Source organism: Fundulus heteroclitus, chromosome 3, assembly GCF_011125445.2.
Source record: "Fundulus heteroclitus isolate FHET01 chromosome 3, MU-UCD_Fhet_4.1, whole genome shotgun sequence".
Taxonomy (NCBI): Eukaryota; Metazoa; Chordata; class Actinopteri; order Cyprinodontiformes; family Fundulidae; genus Fundulus; species Fundulus heteroclitus.
Genome location: NC_046363.1, coordinates 34,071,643 through 34,080,951, shown reverse-complemented (window position 1 = coordinate 34,080,951; position 9,309 = coordinate 34,071,643).

Below are 9,309 nucleotides of genomic sequence, written 5' to 3'. Positions count from 1 at the left end.
TGCTATCCTGCAACTTTGGGATGTGTCTCTGCTTTTACATAGCTAAATCAAATAATTAGGTCAGTAGCAAGGCTCTGCAGAAACCCAGAAATACCTCTCCCCAGCGACATCCTCCAGCTTACTATCTGGGCAATCCAACGGCGATCCCAAGCCAGATACAGAGTTCACTCTTGCAAATTCTGGGTTTTCATTGGGTTCTCCTCCTAGAGTGCTGATCAGGTTGTAGTAGGGCTGGACGATAATTCAATAACAATATATATCGATCGATAGACGTATATCAATGATAGAAAAAAAAAGGGTCAGTAAAAAGTTCAATAGAATAACAGTTTTCCTTCCTTTTGTTAGTCATTACATCCTCCCATCCAATCACAAACGTAGACCCAGGAACCAAGCTCTGGCCCCTTCAAAGAGTTCAGAGAAATAAAAAAATTAAAAGTTAAAATAACAACAAACAATGCTAACAGTAGGAGAAATAGTCCCTGATGTCCTCCGGCAGCCTAAGACTATAGCAACATAACTACAGCTATAGCTCAGGGTAACCTAAGCCACTCTAACTATGAGGTTTGTCAAAAAGGAAAGTTTTAAGCATATTCTTAAAAGTAGACAGGGTGTCTGCCTCACAGACCAAAACTGGGAGGTGGTTCATCATACGCCGAATTGGTTTAGTTGTCCTGTTTGACATATTGCATTGCATCAGCAGACATATTTCTCAAATCTAGGTGAACAATGTATCTTGATCTTTATATTTTTTATTCTGCAGCACCTTCTGATATTTGGCTCCAGTCTACACATTTATGGTGATGCTGATCCCTGGTACAAGAGCCATCGAGTGCATTTTCTCATTAGATGTGATTGCTGAGTGTGGGCACAGCTAGTCCAGTCTTGCCCCAAACAAAGAAGATGCTCTCTGTATTTTCCTGTTGTTGTCTAGCTTGTGAACAGCCCACACATTGTTTCAACATAATGACTTGTGTCAGCCTCTGTCTGTAATGTGGTTTTGGGAGGAGTGGGTCATTATCATTCTCAAAGCTCTGATGTTCCGAAGTGGGTGGATGCAAAGAATTATGAAGTCGGTGATCTCATGGCTAATATGATTTAACAGTGACAAATCAGTCTCGCGTGGAGCGACATCAGACAAAGATCTGATGTTGCAGCCAATCTACAATGCCTTGTCTAAAATAAAACTTGGCTTTTTACCTATTTTGTTGCAGACCAACCATTCCATGTTTTATTCCATGAAAATAAACACTGAAAATTGGCATGTGTATCCAACCCCTTTGCTAGGAAGACCCTAATTTTCTGGTGAAACCAATTACCTTCAAAAGTAACATAATTAGGGAAATGAAGTCCACCTGTGTGTAATTTAAGTGTCACATGATCTGTTGTTATGAACACACCTTTTCTGAAAGATCATAGGAGTCGCAACACCACTAAGCATCACACCAAGAAGACCAAGAAGCTCTTTAAACAAGTCAGGGACAAAGTTGTTGGGATGCACAAGTCAGGGTGGGGTTATAAAAAAAACATCCGCACCATCAAATCCATTATCTTTAAATGAAATAGTAATAATAATATCATCTTTATTGTCATTGAAACATACATCACAATGAAATTTGTTCTCTGCTTTTAACACATCACCCTTGGGGAGCAGGGTTGCTTTGGGGGCTGCCATGTGTGGCGCCCAGGAAGCGTTCTGGGGTTAAGGGTCTTGCTCAGGGACCCAGAGTGCAGCCGGGTACTTGCATCCTTCTCTGAGTGCAAGCGCGCTGCTCTAACCACTCGGCCAGCACTCCCGCTCCTGCCAAGAGAAGGCCACGGTGTCAAACCCACAGGCTGGGCCAGGAGGGCGTTAATACAAGATGACACTGAGACTAAAGGTGACCCTGAAGGTGTTGCAGAGGTCCACAGCAGAGACTGAAGGATAGGACCAAAAAGCATGTTTTGAGTTGGCCAAAGGGCACGTGGGCAACTCTACATGTATGGAGGAAGGTGCTCTGGTCAGATGAGACTAAATTGTAACCTTTTGGTCACCAAGTGAAACGGCATGTCTGGCACAAACCCAACACATCACCCTGAATGAAACATGGCGGTGGCAGCATCATGCTGTGGGGAGGTTTTTTTTCTGCAGCAAGGACTGCATAACTGGTCCAAGAGATTTGATTCAAGGGTCGAGGTTCACCTTCCAGCAGGGCAATGACCTGCAGGATGCTGCTAAAGCAACAGTCAAATTGTAAAGGGAACCATTTGAGCGCGTTGGGATGTCCCAGTCAAAGTCCAGACCTTAATCTAATTAAGAATCTTTGGTTAGACTTGAAGAGCAATGTTCACAAGTAAAAGCTATTCAACATGAAGGAGCTGGATCAGTCCTGCCTTGATGAATGGGCAAAACTCCCAGTGACAAGATGTGGCGACCTCATCGAGACAGATCCAAAGTAACCTGCATCTGGAATTGAAGGTGGCTCTACAAAGTATTGACTTTGGGGGTGTGAACAGTTATGCATGCTTACGTTTTCATACTTTGCTGTTTGCTTCACAATTTAAAAAAAATACATCTTCAAAGATATAAGAGTGTTCTGTAAATGAAGTCTTTCAAACTCTAAAAAGATTCATGTTTATTTCAGGTTGTGAGGCAGCAAAACATGAAAAATGCCAGAGGGGGGCGGATACTTTTGCAAGGGACTGTAAACTTGCAGAACGCTGATGAATCGCTTGCACTGAATGAATGTTTGCACAAAAGTTAATCTTCAATGATTTGTTGACTTCCATGAAATGGAATTATGAACTCTTGGCACATCAGCAGCCTTACAAAGAGAATCATTCACTAAATAATCAGTATGAGGTGTGTGTCAACGTCCTTTTCCTCTGCCACACTGATGACACAGACGTGTTTTGCACATGAAAACACGTTTTGTGCTTGAAAACACGTTCTGTGCATGAAAGCTGATTTCTTAATTTCTTCCGGTAGTTGACCACAAAGTATAAACTGAGCTGAAGGAGCAGACAGAGCTCAGGTTTGCCTCAGCCATGTGTCTTCTCCTTTGACGCCTTTACTGTGGGTTTAGTATTTTGCATTTGTAAGGAGTGTGCATTAATAATGCACACTCCTTGAAGTAGTTTTTATTTGTTTATCTATATGTACTTCAAAATGAAGTTCTGAATAAACAAAATGTTCCCCTTTCCAAATCCAGTTTGGAATGATTTTTATTTTATTTTTTTCAAAATATCTGAGCTCTGAAATATTTTACATTTCATCACCCGGTTTAAGCCCTCCAAACAAATCCATTGCAGTTGTTCTAAATTCCACCGATGCTACACTGCTGAACTGTCATCCATTGGGAAAGTACTATATTTGCTCAGACGGAGCCAAATTACATGTAAGCTGTTTATTGTGATTTATTGGTGTCCCTGTTGGCTCAGCGGCATTCCTTGTTGCAAGGAATGCAAAACAGTTTAGAATCCAGTGCAAATGTAAAATCTTGAGAAAGTAGAGATTTATACAGCTCCTTATCTTTTATGCACAGCAATCGCCACAAATGGTATCATCGAAACCCCGATAAAGATGGCAGCAATTAATTTATCTTTCAATTGCAGCAGCAAATTGTCACAGCAGAACGTTGGAAAACACAGATTTTATTGTGAGTACATTTAGTGGGGGAAAGGTTCCATGTTGAGGTATAACTGCATTTTACCAAATAACATGTGCTAAAGTTAATTGGACCCTTAAGAATTCTCAAAGTAGCAGACACATTTAACTTGCATAGTGTGTAAAACTGTTCGAATAGTAATCCATGACAAGCAAATGTACAATTCAACTAAGGCAGATGTTTTGTCTTTCAATATCAGATAGATATGCAAGAAATTAGCAACTCAATTAGATATGTGTCTCAATTGTCTTCCAAAGACCCTGAGAACATTGTTAAAGTGCATGGCATCATGAATGCTTTCTAATATTTGGTCTTTTTTTTTAAATATATATAAATATACGGTGTCCCTTGCCACAGTGCTTACAACTGGACACTTAGCAGGTTAATGATCCAAAACGTGTCCCAAATCAACAAAGAAGTGGGTAACCAGGCACAAACTTGACCTATTCTCGTGGCTGTCGCAGTCTTGAACCAAAACTTATAAAGAAAGAAAAAAAGAAAGAGACTTTTATTACAGCAGTGTTTTGCAACCATTGCAATCCAAAGAGCCATTTGTGGCTTCAGTCCAGCTAAAGAGAAATTGTTTATAGCCGCAGGTGTACCATGACTTTGAAAAAAAATTATGTTTGTGGAAAATGTCTTCGGTGATGTAAAAAAAAAACATAGTTTCCAAACAAATGACAATATATATATATAAAATATATATTAAGCAATATTACGGGTAGTTTTAGAGTCCTTCTGATGTGGAAATTCATTGTAATCATTCAAAGAAAAAAACTGGAAAACCACTAAAACCTGCATTTGTGTATTATGGCTATGTTTAAAAACAGTTGGTTCTGTATCACCTTTAGGCAAAGGTATTAATAGCCATTGTGGAGGGCCCAAGAGCCCCTTGCAGCTCTGCAGTCACAGGTTGCAGATCCATGGCCTAGAGAAACTGTGCAAATGCAAAAGGAAAACGTTCTTTCACGTGATATTCCCAAATCTTGTGAAATATTGCAAATATGAGTGAGAGTGGTAATTGTTTTTCATCAAATACCTGCTATTTTAAAATGTTGTTATCCTACCTTTAATTGGCTCCAATTAAAGGTTGGACTTTTCTAAAATGTTAAATGTGACATTCTGCTGTTACAATAAACATTTTCTATTTCGTAAGCTTTTTGCACATCTTTAAGAGGGGGACCAAAAAGAGCAGCGCTGACCTTATCCGTGCCCTTCCAACTGATCGTTGTTTGTACAAATTTTCTGCAGGTCTCGTGTGAGAGGAATATGCTGCGAATAATCCTCATTTACCTAGGGCTTTGAAAACAGTCTGTTCCTGTGGGCATTTTGGATGTGGTCTGAATCTGATAAGCTCCAGGTGTTGTCCACATGTGCTTAGCTTCAGGCAGAGAGAGTCGTAGTTATTGGAACGTAAGGCAATCGTCTTTGCCATTTGGAGCCAAAACCAAATCTTTAAAACTTGTGGTGAGGATTTTTTTTTTTTTTTTTTTTTTTTTTTTTTGGGTCCAACTCTGATGTTAGAGAAAACATTTTTTCCCATGACCGCGAGGGGAAAAAAAATCTCATTAATATTTCTCCTAAAGTTGGATCCAAAATTATGACTCACGTTGTTTTAGGTTTTCAAAGTGAGTCAGTTTTTCTAAGTGGCATAAGATGCCTTGTCTCACTGGCCAAGGTTGCCAACACCCATTGGTCTTTTTCCACAGCCTGAAATCTTCCAGTCTGCAAAAACACGAACGGGTTCATGCTATTAACACCTTTAACTCAGTTACCACCTCATGTTTCTAACAAGCAAGGTTATGTTATTAGATCACTGCTATCAATCCCACATTTACCCTGCACCTCAAGACTTCTGCTTATTAGAATAATTGACTTACACCGCCCTCTAGTGGATTGTTGCAACATTGCATAGTTACTTTCTGACATTTCATGCTAGATGCTTTAAAGCTGGGGATTTTGGCAGTGATCTCAGATATTTTAAAGACTAGTTGTTCACACCAAAAGACATACTTTTGTTTCCCGAAGGCGAGACAACGGATCACACAATAACTGCGCTTGTTGGGCTGGATCACATACTACCGTACCTTAAAATTTAAACCAACTAAAGCCATATTAGCCCATCCAACTCTCGTAGAAACTCTCGCGATGGCGACAGTTTAAAGGAGCAAATATACCAGTAGGTGGCGGTAATAGAAGATAGTTTCAGACTTTCAAAGGGTTGTTTTTAATTCTTAAGATACGCAATTTAAAACGTGTTTCCTTAAACGGACAAGTGAATATGATTTGGATAGTGTTGGCTGTACTTTTTGCTATACTCGTATGGAAAGAGATTTTTTTTCACACTTCCGCAAATTATTCTATCAGATAAAACAGTGCCAGTAAACAAATTAAATACCTTGGTTATATTATTTCAGCAGACGTGCCATATGATGACAGATATTATGCAGGGTTGCATGTTCAGGCAGACATTCTCTCTCATAAATTAAATCTGTGCACAGATGAGATCAAAATCCTTTTTTAAAGCATACTACACCCTAGTCTATACAGTACATTTGTGGTCAGACTATAAAAAGACAAGTGGGAGGACTTCAGATTGCCTACAATGATGCTTTGAGATCACCTGTGAAAATACAGAGATAGGGCAGTGAAAGTGAAATGTTTGTGACAACAGGGGTCAGCCCTCTGAAGGGCGTGATAGAAATGTCATGTATAAATTTATACATAATCTAAATTAATCTAAGAATAAGATCATTGGGCTTTAGTATTTGGGCTTTAATAGTTTAAAGAGTACAGGTATATACAGTGTTTGTGTTGTGTGGTTGCTTCTTATCCTGTTTTTTTTTTTTAGCTGGACCATGTGTGTGAAAAAAAAGTCGCTATCTACCCACCAGACTGCAACTAAATGGACTGAAGTTATAGCACTTTCCCAGTCATGATGACCACTCAAAGCACTGTACACTAGACTCACATTCACCCAATCACTCTCACATTCGTACACCAGTATGCAGCTCAGTAGGCAACTTGGGGATAAGTGCCTTGCAGAGTCACATCAACATGTGACAAGGGGAAGCTGGAATCAAACCCACAACCTTCCAATCGCAAGACAACTACTCAACCCATCAAGCCACGGTCACCACAACTAGCCAATCATCACCTCTCATTGGAAGTGTTTTTTCTGCCCTGCATTAAACGGTGTAGATGAAGCTTGTACTGTTACTTAAAGTGTATCATGAACTTAATACAATAATAATAATAATAATAATAATAATAATAATAATAATAATAAAAATAAATACTTTATTAATCCCTCATCTGAGAAATTAGATTAGATTAGATTAGATTAGATTCAACTTTATTGTCATTACACAGGTACAGGTACAAGGCAACGAAATGCAGTTTAGGTCTAACCAAAAGTGCAATAGCAGCAAGTGCAGGATAAATAATGGTTCCATATGTACAGGACATGGGTTATTACTGAATAAATATAGAGATGTATGCTATTATAGAAAGACTGTTACTGATCGATTTGTCCTATGATTATAATATATAGATAACTAGTATTGTGAACTAAATTTACAGCTGGATATGTACCGAATATAGTATACAGGTGGGTATTACTATAAATAGAGTTTTACAGATATGTACAGATATGTATATATGCATTTCTCCGGCTACATTCTGTAAATGAAGATAATCATTTACTTTCATCCTCTCCCATCACACTGGGCATAATTGCCATGTCGTCACAATACTTGTGGCATGCGACGCAGAATGGTATTTTTAGTCAGCAGTGTATAGTGTGAGGAAAAAGGGGGACAACACTGCTTTCCAGCTTGACCCTCAGTGAGATAGTTGTTGGTCCAGGTGGTAAAATCCACTCTCGTCCTCTCCAGAGTCCCCTTTAGCATTTAAGGCTGAATTTTGTTGAAAGCACAAATATCAACCTCACATAGGCCCCCGCCCAATCTAAAAATAACAGAGACCGGTGAAGCATAAAGAGGACTGCATCGTCTACCCCCATGTCTTCCTGATAGGCAAGCTATACTTGGATTATGAACTATGTATGAAAGCTGCTGAAGAGACAATAAGATAATTTAGTCTGAGAATATGTTTCAATTACCAAAACATGATGAATCTTTTCTTTTAAAACTGCCATACAGCTTTTATTACCATATGAATTACTTTTGTGGTTTAGTAGGGAAATAAGTTGAACTATGTTCACTCTCATATGCTCACAGAGCTAGTTAGAGAAGAACCAGCAGGAGCCCCCCTTCCAGGTTTGCAATATCTGACAGGAAAACTTATCCTTTATAGTGCTGAGCACAAAAAGACGAAGAATAATTAATATAAAAATGACTTAAACATGGCACCCAAACTGCCTCACCAGGTTTATATTTCCAATAACTAGTTTTCTTTTTTGTTTTTTACATTCAAATTCAAGATTTCTCCTTCAGTAGCTTGTCGCCGGTTTGACTTCAGCCAGCCAATCTGGCCCTTGCCTATTTTTGACTCTTCCAAGTTTTACAGCACTTGATTTCTTTTAATTCAAATCTGAAATTTAAGCTCTTTCAGATAAACTTAAAAAAATTCTTGATTTAAAGCTTTGAAGGTCAGGGTTTTTTTTCTCTGTTTGAAATAATTCAAAGTAACCAATGTGGGTTTCATACATCAAACAGCCAGGCAAACAGGTGATTGTATGTATTGACTGCTTTTTTTTTTAAGGACTTTTAAAACACTAGAAACCTTTTAGGTTTCTAGTGTTTTAAAACACTAGAAACCTTTTAGGTTTCTAGTGTTTTAAGCCCTTTAGGTTTCTAGTGTCCCAAGAGATGTTCCAGAAGAAGGGGAAGTCACTTTCACATGTTCACACCCTGATGCCCACACATGCAAACCCTCATAACCACCCATGGGAAAATACGCTGTAAACACACGTACACTCACCAAACACATCCTATACTACCAGGTCCAAGTACCGATACCCCACAGGGGCGTCCAGCCCCCAGATCCGGGAGATAATCCCTTTCACCAAGATGGAGGGGAGCAGACTGTCTGAGCCACAAGCTGAGACCAGGACTTGGGTTTTCATGTCAACAAAAAAAATGGACTGGTCCATAAACACAAACGGCGTGCACAAGAAGAGCCAAATTCACCTTTATCTTCTGAATAGACAGAGGTCCTTCAGAGTGTGTAGGACACTGTTAAAAACCTTTTATAACAGCGTGGTGGGATCTGCGGTGCTTTATGCTGTTGTCTCCTGGGGGGTTGGCAACACTGAAAGGGACAAAGAGGGACTCAACAAGCTGGTAAAGAGATCCAGCTCTGTCCTGGACCAGCCTATGGTCCTGACTGAGGAGATGGGAGAGAGGAGGATGTAGGCAAAACTGACATCCATCATGGATAACATCCTTCACCTCCTCCATGACACTGTAGGAACTCCGGGCAGCTCCTTCAGCAGCATGCTGCGGCAACGAGAGTGTAAGACTGAATGCTTCCAGAGGCTCTTCATCCCCTCTGGTAGTACACTCATTGTTGAAGCCCCAGTGTGTAAGATTTTCACTCTGGGACACCATCTAGTGGTGGGGTAAGTTAATTACAAACAACCTCGCCATTAAGCGCATAATACATACTACAGAAGCCGCTGAGTATCATAAATGTGGCAAAG